Genomic DNA, 13,033 nt, shown 5'->3' on the forward strand with positions numbered 1-13,033 from the left:
GGCAGGGGCACAAGTGCAGGCTAGGCATAAGGCAGGAGCACAAGTGCAGGATAGGCATAAGACAGGGGCACAAGTGCAGGCTAGGCATAAGGCAGGGGCACAAGTGCAGGCTAGGCATAAGGCAGGGGCACAAGTGCTGGCTAGGCATAAGGCAGGGGCACAAGTGCTGGCTAGGCATAAGGCAGGGGCACAAGTGCTGGCTAGGCATAAGGCAGGGGCACAAGTGCAGGCTAGGCATAAGACAGGGGCACAAGTGCTGGCTAGGCATAAGGCAGGAGCACAAGTGCAGGCTAGGCATAAGGCAGGGGCACAAGTGCTGGCTAGGCATAAGGCAGGGGCACAAGTGCTGGCTAGGCGTAAGGCAGGGGCACAAGTGCTGGCTAGGCGTAAGGCAGGGGCACAAGTGCTGGCTAGGCGTAAGGCAGGGGCACAAGTGCTGGCTAGGCGTAAGGCAGGGGCACAAGTGCTGGCTAGGCGTAAGGCAGGGGCACAAGTGCAAACTAAGCATAAGGCAGAGGCACAAGTGCAGGCTAGGCATAAGGCAGGGGCACAAGTGCAGGCTAGACATAAGGCAGGAGCACAAGTGCAGGCTAGGCATAAGACAGGGGCACAAGTGCTGGCTAGGCATAAGGCAGGGGCACAAGTGCTGGCTAGGCATAAGGCAGCGGCACAAGTGCTGGCTAGGCATAAGGCAGGGACACAAGTGCTGGCTACGCATAAGGCAGGGGCACAAGTGCGGGCTAGGCATAAGGCAGGGGCACAAGTGCGGGCTAGGCATAAGGCAGGGGCACAAGTGCGGGCTAGACATAAGGCAGGGGCACAAGTGCGGGCTAGGCATAAGGCAGGGGCACAAGTGCAGGCTAGGCATAAGGCAGGGGCACAAGTGCAGGCTAGGCATAAGGCAGGGGCACAAGTGCAGGCTAGGCATAAGGCAGGGGCACAAGTGCAGGCTAGGCATAAGGCAGGGGCACAAGTGCAGGCTAGGCATAAGGCAGGGGCACAAGTGCAGGCTAGGCATAAGGCAGGGGTCACAAGTGCAGGCTAGGCATAAGGCAGGGGTCACAAGTGCAGGCTAGGCATAAGGCAGGGGCACACGTGCAGGCTAGGCATAAGGCAGGGGCACAAGTGCAGGCTAGGCATAAGGCAGGGCACAAGTGCGGGCTAGGCATAAGGCAGGGCACAAGTGCGGGCTAGGCATAAGGCAGGGGCACAAGTGCGGGCTAGGCTTTAGGCAGGGGCACAAGTGCAAACTAAGCATAAGGCAGAGGTACAAGGGCAGGCTAGGCATATGGCAGAAGCACAAGTGCAGGCTAGGCATAAGGCAGGGGCACAAGTGCAGGCTAGGCATAAGGCAGGGGCACAAGTGCAGGCTAGGCATAAGGCAGGAGCACAAGTGCAGGATAGGCATAAGACAGGGGCACAAGTGCAGGCTAGGCATAAGGCAGGGGCACAAGTGCAGGCTAGGCATAAGGCAGGGGCACAAGTGCTGGCTAGGCATAAGGCAGGGGCACAAGTGCTGGCTAGGCATAAGGCAGGGGCACAAGTGCTGGCTAGGCATAAGGCAGGGGCACAAGTGCTGGCTAGGCATAAGGCAGGGGCACAAGTGCTGGCCAGGCATAAGGCAGGGGCACAAGTGCTGGCTAGGCGTAAGGCAGGGGCACAAGTGCTGGCTAGGCGTAAGGCAGGGGCACAAGTGCTGGCTAGGCGTAAGGCAGGGGCACAAGTGCTGGCTAGGCGTAAGGCAGGGGCACAAGTGCAAACTAAGCATAAGGCAGAGGCACAAGTGCAGGCTAGGCATAAGGCAGGGGCACAAGTGCAGGCTAGACATAAGGCAGGAGCACAAGTGCAGGCTAGGCATAAGACAGGGGCACAAGTGCTGGCTAGGCATAAGGCAGGGGCACAAGTGCTGGCTAGGCATAAGGCAGGGGCACAAGTGCTGGCTAGGCATAAGGCAGGGGCACAAGTGCTGGCTAGGCATAAGGCAGGGGCACAAGTGCTGGCTAGGCATAAGACAGGGGCACAAGTGCGGGCTAGGCATAAGGCAGGGGCACAAGTGCAGGCTAGGCATAAGGCAGGGGCACAAGTGCGGGCTAGGCATAAGGCAGGGGCACAAGTGCGGGCTAGGCATAAGGCAGGGGCACAAGTGCGGGCTAGGCATAAGGCAGGGGCACAAGTGCTGGCTAGGCATAAGGCAGGAGCACAAGTGCAGGCTAGGCATAAGGCAGGGGCACAAGTGCTGGCTAGGCATAAGGCAGGGGCACAAGTGCTGGCTAGGCATAAGGCAGGGGCACAAGTGCTGGCTAGGCATAAGGCAGGGGCACAAGTGCTGGCTAGGCATAAGGCAGGGGCACAAGTGCTGGCTAGGCATAAGGCAGGGGCACAAGTGCTGGCTAGGCATAAGGCAGGGGCACAAGTGCGGGCTAGGCATAAGGCAGGGGCACAAGTGCGGGCTAGGCATAAAGCAGGGGCACAAGTGCGGGCTAGGCATAAGGCAGGGGCACAAGTGCTGGCTAGGCATAAGGCAGGGGCACAAGTGCTGGCTAGGCATAAGGCAGGGGCACAAGTGCTGGCTAGGCATAAGGCAGGGGCACAAGTGCTGGCTAGGCATAAGGCAGGGGCACAAGTGCTGGCTAGGCATAAGGCAGGGGCACAAGTGCGGGCTAGGCATAAGGCAGGGGCACAAGTGCGGGCTAGGCATAAAGCAGGGGCACAAGTGCGGGCTAGGCATAAGGCAGGGGCACAAGTGCGGGCTAGGCATAAGGCAGGGGCACAAGTGCGGGCTAGGCATAAGGCAGGGGCACAAGTGCGGGCTAGGCATAAGGCAGGGGCACAAGTGCGGGCTAGGCATAAGGCAGGGGCACAAGTGCGGGCTAGGCATAAGGCAGGGGCACAAGTGCAGGCTAGGCATAAGGCAGGAGCACAAGTGCAGGCTAGGCATAAGGCAAGGGCACAAGTGCAGGCTAGGCATAAGGCAGGGGCACAAGTGCAGGCTAGGCATAAGGCAGGGCACAAGTGCGGGCTAGGCATACGCCAGGGGCACAAGTGCGGGCTAGGCATAAGGCAGGGGCACAAGTGCGGGCTAGGCATAAGGCAGGGGCACAAGTGCGGGCTAGGCATAAGGCAGGGGCACAAGTGCTGGCTAGGCATGAGGCAGGGGCACAAGTGCTGACTAGGCATGAGGCAGGGGCACAAGTGCTGGCTAGGCATAAGGCAGGGGCACAAGTGCTGTCTAGGCATAAGGCAGGGGCACAAGTGCTGGCTAGGCATAAGGCAGGGGCACAAGTGCTGGCTAGGCATAAGGCAGGGGCACAAGTGCTGGCTAGGCATAAGGCAGGAGATCAAGTGCGGGCTAGTTTTTAGGCAGGGGCACAAGTGCAAACTAAGCATAGGGCAGAGGCACAAGTGCAGGCTAGGCATAAGGCAGGGGCACAAGTGCAGGCTAGGCATAAGGCAGGAGCACAAGTGCAGGCTAGGCATAAGACAGGGGCACAAGTGCAGGCTAGGCATAAGGCAGGGGCACAAGTGCAGGCTAGGCATAAGGCAGGGGCACAAGTGCTGGCTAGGCATAAGGCAGGGGCACAAGTGCTGGCTAGGCATAAGGCAGGGGCACAAGTGCTGGCTAGGCATAAGGCAGGGGCACAAGTGCTGGCTAGGCATAAGACAGGGGCACAAGTGCGGGCTAGGCATAAGGCAGGGGCACAAGTGCGGGCTAGGCATAAGGCAGGGGCACAAGTGCGGGCTAGGCATAAGGCAGGGGCACAAGTGCGGGCTAGGCATAAGGCAGGGGCACAAGTGCAGGCTAGGCATAAGGCAGGGGCACAAGTGCAGGCTAGGCATAAGGCAGGGGCACAAGTGCTGGCTAGGCATAAGGCAGGGGCACAAGTGCTGGCTAGGCATAAGGCAGGGGCACAAGTGCTGGCTAGGCATAAGGCAGGGGCACAAGTGCTGGCTAGGCATAAGGCAGGGGCACAAGTGCTGGCTAGGCATAAGGCAGGGGCACAAGTGCTGGCTAGGCGTAAGGCAGGGGCACAAGTGCTGGCTAGGCGTAAGGCAGGGGCACAAGTGCTGGCTAGGCGTAAGGCAGGGGCACAAGTGCAAACTAAGCATAAGGCAGAGGCACAAGTGCAGGCTAGGCATAAGGCAGGGGCACAAGTGCAGGCTAGACATAAGGCAGGAGCACAAGTGCAGGCTAGGCATAAGACAGGGGCACAAGTGCTGGCTAGGCATAAGGCAGGGGCACAAGTGCTGGCTAGGCATAAGGCAGGGGCACAAGTGCTGGCTAGGCATAAGGCAGGGGCACAAGTGCTGGCTAGGCATAAGGCAGGGGCACAAGTGCTGGCTAGGCATAAGGCAGGGGCACAAGTGCTGGCTAGGCATAAGGCAGGGGCACAAGTGCTGGCTAGGCATAAGGCAGGGGCACAAGTGCGGGCTAGGCATAAGGCAGGGGCACAAGTGCGGGCTAGGCATAAGGCAGGGGCACAAGTGCGGGCTAGGCACAAGGCAGGGGCACAAGTGCGGGCTAGGCATAAGGCAGGGGCACAAGTGCTGGTTAGGCATAAGGCAGGGGCACAAGTGCAGGCTAGGCATAAGGCAGGGGCACAAGTGCAGGCTAGGCATAAGGCAGGGCACAAGTGCAGGCTAGGCATAAGGCAGGGCACAAGTGCAGGCTAGGCATAAGGCAGGGGCACAAGTGCGGGCTAGGCATAAGGCAGGGGCACAAGTGCGGGCTAGGCATAAGGCAGGGGCACAAGTGCGGGCTAGGCATAAGGCAGGGGCACAAGTGCAAACTAAGCATAAGGCAGAGGCACAAGTGCAAACTAAGCATAAGGCAGAGGCACAAGTGCAGGCTAGGCATAAGGCATAAGCACAAGTGCAGGCTAGGCATAAGGCAGGGGCACAAGTGCTGGCTAGGCATAAGGCAGGGGCACAAGTGCTGGCTAGGCATAAGGCAGGGGCACAAGTGCTGGCTAGGCATAAGGCAGGGGCACAAGTGCAGGCTAGGCATAAGGCAGGGGCACAAGTGCAGGCTAGGCATAAGGCAGGGGCACAAGTGCAGGCTAGGCATAAGGCAGGGGCACAAGTGCAGGCAAGGCATAAGGCAGGGGCACAAGTGAAAACTAAGCATAAGGCAGAGGCACAAGTGCAGGCTAGGCATAAGGCAGAAGCACAAGTGCAGGCTAGGCATAAGGCAGGGGCACAAGTGCAGGCTAGGCATAAGGCAGGGGCACAAGTGCAGGCTAGGCATAAGGCAGGGGCACAAGTGCAGGCTAGGCATAAGGCAGGGGCAAAAGTGCGGGCTAGGCATAAAGCAGGGGCACAAGTGCAGGCTAGGCATAAGGCAGGGGCACAAGTGCAGGCTAGGCATAAGGCAGGGGCACAAGTGCTGGCTAGGCATAAGGCAGGGGCACAAGTGCTGGCTAGGCATAAGGCAGGGGCACAAGTGCTGGCTAGGCATGAGGCAGGGGCACAAGTGCTGGCTAGGCATAAGGCAGGGGTACAAGTGCTGGCTAGGCATAAGGCAGGGGCACAAGTGCTGGCTAGGCATAAGGCAGGGGCACAAGTGCTGGCTAGGCGTAAGGCAGGGGCACAAGTGCGGGCTAGTCTTTAGGCAGGGGCACAAGTGCAAACTAAGCATAAGGCAGAGGCACAAGTGCAGGCTAGGCATAAGGCAGGGGCACAAGTGCAGGCTAGGCATAAGGCAGGAGCACAAGTGCAGGCTAGGCATCAGACAGGGGCACAAGTGCAGGCTAGGCATAAGGCAGGGGCACAAGTGCTGGCTAGGCATAAGGCAGGGGCACAAGTGCTGGCTAGGCATAAGGCAGGGGCACAAGTGCTGGCTAGGCATAAGGCAGGGGCACAAGTGCTGGCTAGGCATAAGGCAGGGGCACAAGTGCTGGCTAGGCATAAGGCAGGGGCACAAGTGCTGGCTAGGCTTAAGGCAGGGGCACAAGTGCGGGCTAGGCATAAGGCAGGGGCACAAGTGCGGGCTAGGCATAAGGCAGGGGCACAAGTGCGGGCTAGGCATAAGGCAGGGGCACAAGTGCGGGCTAGGCATAAGGCAGGGGCACAAGTGCTGGCTAGGCATAAGACAGGAGCACAAGTGCAGGCTAGGCATAAGGCAGGGGCACAAGTGCAGGCTAGGCATAAAGCAGGGGCACAAGTGCAAACTAAGCATAAGGCAGAGGCACAAGTGCAGGCTAGGCATAAGGCAGGGGCACAAGTGCTGGCTAGGCATAAGGCAGGGGCACAAGTGCAGGCTAGGCATAAGGCAGGGGCACAAGTGCTGGCTAGGCATAAGGCAGGGGCACAAGTGCTGGCTAGGCATAAGGCAGGGGCACAAGTGCTGGCTAGGCATAAGGCAGGGGCACAAGTGCTGGCTAGGCATAAGGCAGGGGCACAAGTGATGGCTAGGCATAAGGCAGGGGCACAAGTGCTGGCTAGGCATAAGGCAGGGGCACAAGTGCAGGCTAGGCATAAGGCAGGGGCACAAGTGCAGGCTAGGCATAAGGCAGGGGCACAAGTGCTGGCTAGGCATAAGGCAGGGGTACAAGTGCTGCCTAGGCATCAGGCAGGGGCAAAAGTGCTGGCTAGGCATAAGGCAGGGGCAAAAGTGCTGGCTAGGCATAAGGCAGGGGCACAAATGCAGGCTAGGCATAAGGCAGGGGCACAAATGCAGGCTAGGCATAAGGCAGGGGCACAAGTGCAGGATAGGCATAAGGCAGGGGCACAAGTGGTGGCTAGGCATAAGGCAGGGGCACAAGTGCTGGCTAGGCATAAGGCAGGGGCACAAGTGCTGGCTAGGCATAAGGCAGGGGCACAAGTGCGGACTAGGCTTTAGGCAGGGACTCAAGTGCAGGCTAGGCATAAGGCAGGGGCACAAGTGCGGGCTAGGCTTTAGGCAGGGGCACAAGTACAAACTAAGCATAAGGCAGAGGCACAAGTGCAAGCTAGGCATAAGGCAGGGGCACCTATGCAGGCTAGGCTTAAGGCAGGGGCACAAGTGATGGCTACACATAAGGCATACAGCTAACTCTTTGCACTCTTTGCATAAAGGGATAGGCACCCTTAGGGGTGAAGAGCTAGCTTTCACCCCTCTACTCTGTACTTTGTTGTTCAGTGCAAAGCCAGTCCATAACCCCCATGCTCCAAGCGACCAGGCACATCTTGTCTGTCCTCCGTAAATGGGTAATGCCTTCGTCCCCAATTACAGTCGTGCATGTGCATTCAGACGGGACAAGAGCGAAGAGCGTAAAGCCTGCCCTGTGTGCATAACCAACATGAAGCTAAAGACAAAAAAACAATAATGCAAGGGGCTCAAAAGTGCTGGCTAGGCATAAGGCAGGGGCACAAGTGCTGGCTAGGCATAAGGCAGGGGCACAAGTGCTGGCTAGGCATAAGGCAGGGACACAAGTGCTGGCTAGGCATAAGGCAGGGGCACAAGTGCGGGCTAGGCATAAGGCAGGGGCACAAGTGCGGGCTAGGCATAAGGCAGGGGCACAAGTGCGGGCTAGGCATAAGGCAGGGGCACAAGTGCGGGCTAGGCATAAGGCAGGGGCACAAGTGCAGGCTAGGCATAAGGCAGGGGCACAAGTGCAGGCTAGGCATAAGGCAGGGGCACAAGTGCAGGCTAGGCATAAGGCAGGGGCACAAGTGCAGGCTAGGCATAAGACAGGGGCACAAGTGCAGGCTAGGCATAAGGCAGGGGCACAAGTGCAGGCTAGGCATAAGGCAGAGGCACAAGTGCAGGCTAGGCATAAGGCAGGGGCACCTATGCAGGCTAGGCATAAGGCAGGGGCACCTATGCAGGCTAGGCTTAAGGCAGGGGCACAAGTGATGGCTACACATAAGGCATACAGCTAACTCTTTGCACTCTTTGCATAAAGGGATAGGCACCCTTAGGGGTGAAGAGCTAGCTTTCACCCCTCTACTCTGTACTTTGTTGTTCAGTGCGGAGCCAGTCCATAACCCCCATGCTCCAAGCGACCAGGCACATCTTGTCTGTCCTCCGTAAATGGGTAATGCCTTCGTCCCCAATTACAGTCGTGCATGTTCATTCAGACGGGACAAGAGCGAAGAGCGTAAAGCCTGCCCTGTGTGCATAACCAACATGAAGCTAAAGATAAAAAAACAATAATGCAAGGGGCTCAAAAGTGCTGGCTAGGCATAAGGCAGGGGCACAAGTGCTGGCTAGGCATAAGGCAGGGGCACAAGTGCTGGCTAGGCATAAGGCAGGGACACAAGTGCTGGCAAGGCATAAGGCAGGGGCACAAGTGCGGGCTAGGCATAAGGCAGGGGCACAAGTGCGGGCTAGGCATAAGGCAGGGGCACAAGTGCGGGCTAGACATAAGGCAGGGGCACAAGTGCGGGCTAGGCATAAGGCAGGGGCACAAGTGCAGGCTAGGCATAAGGCAGGGGCACAAGTGCAGGCTAGGCATAAGGCAGGGGCACAAGTGCAGGCTAGGCATAAGGCAGGGGCACAAGTGCAGGCTAGGCATAAGGCAGGGGCACAAGTGCAGGCTAGGCATAAGGCAGGGGGCACAAGTGCAGGCTAGGCATAAGGCAGGGGGCACAAGTGCAGGCTAGGCATAAGGCAGGGGCACAAGTGCAGGCTAGGCATAAGGCAGGGGCACAAGTGCAGGCTAGGCATAAGGCAGGGGCACAAGTGCAGGCTAGGCATAAGGCAGGGGGCACAAGTGCAGGCTAGGCATAAGGCAGGGGGCACAAGTGCAGGCTAGGCATAAGGCAGGGGCACAAGTGCAGGCTAGGCATAAGGCAGGGGCACAAGTGCAGGCTAGGCATAAGGCAGGGCACAAGTGCGGGCTAGGCATAAGGCAGGGCACAAGTGCGGGCTAGGGATAAGGCAGGGCACAAGTGCGGGCTAGGCATAAGGCAGGGCACAAGTGCGGGCTAGGCATAAGGCAGGGGCACAAGTGCGGGCTAGGCTTTAGGCAGGGGCACAAGTGCAAACTAAGCATAAGGCAGAGGCACAAGGGCAGGCTACACATAAGGCAGAAGCACAAGTGCAGGCTAGGCATAAGGCAGGGGCACAAGTGCAGGCTAGGCATAAGGCAGGGGCACAAGTGCAGGCTAGGCATAAGGCAGGGGCACAAGTGCAGGCTAGGCATAAGGCAGGGGCACAAGTGCTGGCTAGGCATAAGGCAGGGGCACAAGTGCTGGCTAGGCATAAGGCAGGGGCACAAGTGCTGGCTAGGCATAAGGCAGGGGCACAAGTGCTGGCTAGGCATAAGGCAGGGGCACAAGTGCTGGCTAGGCATAAGGCAGGGGCACAAGTGCTGGCTAGGCATAAGGCAGGGGCACAAGTGCTGGCTAGGCATAAGGCAGGGGCACAAGTGCTGGCTAGGCATAAGGCAGGGGCACAAGTGCAGGCTAGGCATAAGGCAGGGGCACAAGTGCTGGCTAGGCATAAGGCAGGGGTACAAGTGCTGCCTAGGCATCAGGCAGGGGCAAAAGTGCTGGCTAGGCATAAGGCAGGGGCAAAAGTGCTGGCTAGGCATAAGGCAGGGGCACAAGTGCAGGCTAGGCATAAGGCAGGGGCACAAGTGCAGGCTAGGCATAAGGCAGGGGCAAAAGTGCTGGCTAGGCATAAGGCAGGGGCACAAGTGGTGGCTAGGCATAAGGCAGGGGCACAAGTGCTGGCTAGGCATAAGGCAGGGGCACAAGTGCTGGCTAGGCATAAGGCAGGGGCACAAGTGCGGGCTAGGCATAAGGCAGGGGCACAAGTGCGGGCTAGGCATAAGGCAGGGGCACAAGTGCAGGCTAGGCATAAGGCAGGGGCACAAGTGCAGGCTAGGCATAAGGCAGGGGCACAAGTGCAGGCTAGGCATAAGGCAGGGGCACAAGTGCAGGCTAGGCATAAGGCAGGGGCACAAGTGCAGGCTAGGCATAAGGCAGGGGGCACAAGTGCAGGCTAGGTATAAGGCAGGGGCACAAGTGCAGGCTAGGCATAAGGCAGGGGCACAAGTGCTGGCTAGGCATAAGGCAGGGGCACAAGTGCTGGCTAGGCATAAGGCAGGGGCACAAGTGCTGGCTAGGCATAAGGCAGGGGCACAAGTGCTGGCTAGGCATAATGCAGGGGCACGAGTGCTGGCTAGGCATAAGGCAGGGGCACGAGTGCTGGCTAGGCATAAGGCAGGGGCACGAGTGCTGGCTAGGCATAAGGCAGGGGCACGAGTGCTGGCTAGGCATAAGGCAGGGGCACGAGTGCTGGCTAGGCATAAGGCAGGGGCACGAGTGCTGGCTAGGCATAAGGCAGGGGCACGAGTGCTGGCTAGGCATAAGGCAGGGGCACGAGTGCTGGCTAGGCATAAGGCAGGGGCACGAGTGCTGGCTAGGCATAAGGCAGGGGCACAAGTGCAGGCTAGGCATAAGGCAGGGGCACAAGTGCAGGCTAGGCATAAGGCAGGGGCACAAGTGCAGGCTAGGCATAAGGCAGGGCACAAGTGCGGGCTAGGCATAAGGCAGGGGCACAAGTGCGGGCTAGGCTTTCGGCAGGGGCACAAGTGCAAACTAAGCATAAGGCAGAGGCACAAGGGCAGGCTAGGCATATGGCAGAAGCACAAGTGCAGGCTAGGCATAAGGCAGGGGCACAAGTGCAGGCTAGGCATAAGGCAGGGGGCACAAGTGCAGGCTAGGCATAAGGCAGGAGCACAAGTGCAGGATAGGCATAAGACAGGGGCACAAGTGCAGGGTAGGCATAAGGACAGGGGCACAAGTGCAGGCTAGGCATAAGGCAGGGGCACAAGTGCAGGCTAGGCATAAGGCAGGGGCACAAGTGCTGGCTAGGCATAAGGCAGGGGCACAAGTGCTGGCTAGGCATAAGGCAGGGGCACAAGTGCTGGCTAGGCATAAGGCAGGGGCACAAGTGCGGGCTAGGCATAAGGCAGGGGGCACAAGTGCGGCTAGGCATAAGGCAGGGGCACAAGTGCGGGCTAGCCATAAGGCAGGGGCACAAGTGCGGGCTAGGCATAAGGCAGGGGGCACAAGTGCGGGCTAGGCATAAGGCAGGGGCACAAGTGCGCGCTAGGCATAAGGCAGGGGCACAAGTGCGGGCTAGCATAAGGCAGGGGCACAAGTGCGGGCTAGGCCATAAGGCAGGGGGCACGAGTGCTGGCTAGGCATAAGGCAGGGGCACGAGTGCTGGCTAGGCATAAGGCAGGGGCACGAGTGCTGGCTAGGCATAAGGCAGGGGCACGAGTGCTGGCTATGCATAAGGCAGGGGAGGGGCACGAGTGCTGGCTAGGCATAAGGCAGGGGCACAAGTGCTGGCTAGGCATAAGGCAGGGGCACGAGTGCTGGCTAGGCATAAGGCAGGGGCACGAGTGCTGGCTAGGCATAAGGCAGGGCACGAGTGCTGGCTAGCGATAAGGCAGGGCACAAGTGCTGGCTAGGCATAAGGCAGGGGCACGAGTGCAGGCTAGGCATAAGGCAGGGGGCACGAGTGCAGGCTAGGCATAAGGCAGGGGCACGAGTGCAGGCTAGGCATAAGGCAGGGGAACGAGTGCAGGCTAGGCATAAGGCAGGGGCACGAGTGCAGGCTAGGCATAAGGCAGGGGCACGAGTGCAGGCTAGGCATAAGGCAGGGGCACGAGTGCAGGCTAGGCATAAGGCAGGGGCACGAGTGCAGGCTAGGCATAAGGCAGGGGCACGAGTGCAGGCTAGGCATAAGGCAGGGGCACAAGTGCAGGCTAGGCATAAGGCAGGGGCACAAGTGCAGGCTAGGCATAAGGCAGGGGCACAAGTGTAGGCTAGGCATAAGGCAGGGGCACAAGTGCAGGCTAGGCATAAGACAGGGGCACAAGTGCAGGCTAGGCATAAGACAGGGGCACAAGTGCAGGCTAGGCATAAGGCAGGGGCACAAGTGCAGGCTAGGCATAAGGCAGGGGCACAAGTGCAGGCTAGGCATAAGGCAGGGGCACAAGTGCGGGCTAGGCATAAGGCAGGGGCACAAGTGCTGGCTAGGCATAAGGCAGGGGCACAAGTGCGGGCTAGGCTTTAGGCAGGGGCACAAGTACAAACTAAGCATAAGGCAGAGGCACAAGTGCAAGCTAGGCATAAGGCAGGGGCACCTATGCAGGCTAGGCTTAAAGCAGGGGCACAAGTGATGGCTACACATAAGGCATACAGCTAACTCTTTGCACTCTTTGCATAAAGGGATAGGCACCCTTAGGGGTGAAGAGCTAGCTTTCACCCCTCTACTCTGTACTTCGTTGTACAGTGCGGAGCCACTCCATAACCCCCATGAACCAAGCAACCAGGCACATCTTGTCTGTCCTCCGTAAATGGGTAATGCCTTTGTCCCCAATTACAGTTGTGCATGTGCATTCAGACGGGACAAGAGCGAAGAGCGTAAAGCCTGCCCTGTGTGCATAACCAACATGAAGCTAAAGACAAAAAAACAATAATGCAAGGGGCTCAAAAGTGCTGGCTAGGCATAAGGCAGGGGCACAAGTGCTGGCTAGGCATAAGGCAGGGACACAAGTGCTGGCTAGGCATAAGGCAGGGGCACAAGTGCTGGCTAGGCATAAGGCAGGGGCACAAGTGCTGGCTAGGCATAAGGCAGGGGCACAAGTGCTGGCTAGGCATAAGGCAGGGGCTCAAGTGTGGGCTAGGCATAAGGCAGGGGCACAAGTGCGGGCTAGGCATAAGGCAGGGGCACAAGTGCGGGCTAGGCATACGGCAGGGGCACAAGTGCAGGCTAGGCATAAGGCAGGGGCACAAGTGCAGGCTAGGCATAAGGCAGGGGCACAAGTGCAGGCTAGGCATAAGGCAGGGGCACAAGTGCAGGCTAGGCATAAGGCAGGGGCACAAGTGCAGGCTAGGCATAAGGCAGGGGCACAAGTGCAGGCTAGGCATAAGGCAGGGGCACAAGTGCAGGCTAGGCATAAGGCAGGGCACAAGTGCAGGCTAGGCATAAGGCAGGGGCACAAGTGCGGGCTAGGCATAAGGCAGGGGCACAAGTGCGGGCTAGGCATAAGGCAGGGGCACAAGTGCGGGCTAGGCATAAGGCAGGGGC

Source organism: Ranitomeya imitator, chromosome 2, assembly GCF_032444005.1.
Source record: "Ranitomeya imitator isolate aRanImi1 chromosome 2, aRanImi1.pri, whole genome shotgun sequence".
NCBI lineage: Eukaryota > Metazoa > Chordata > Amphibia > Anura > Dendrobatidae > Ranitomeya > Ranitomeya imitator.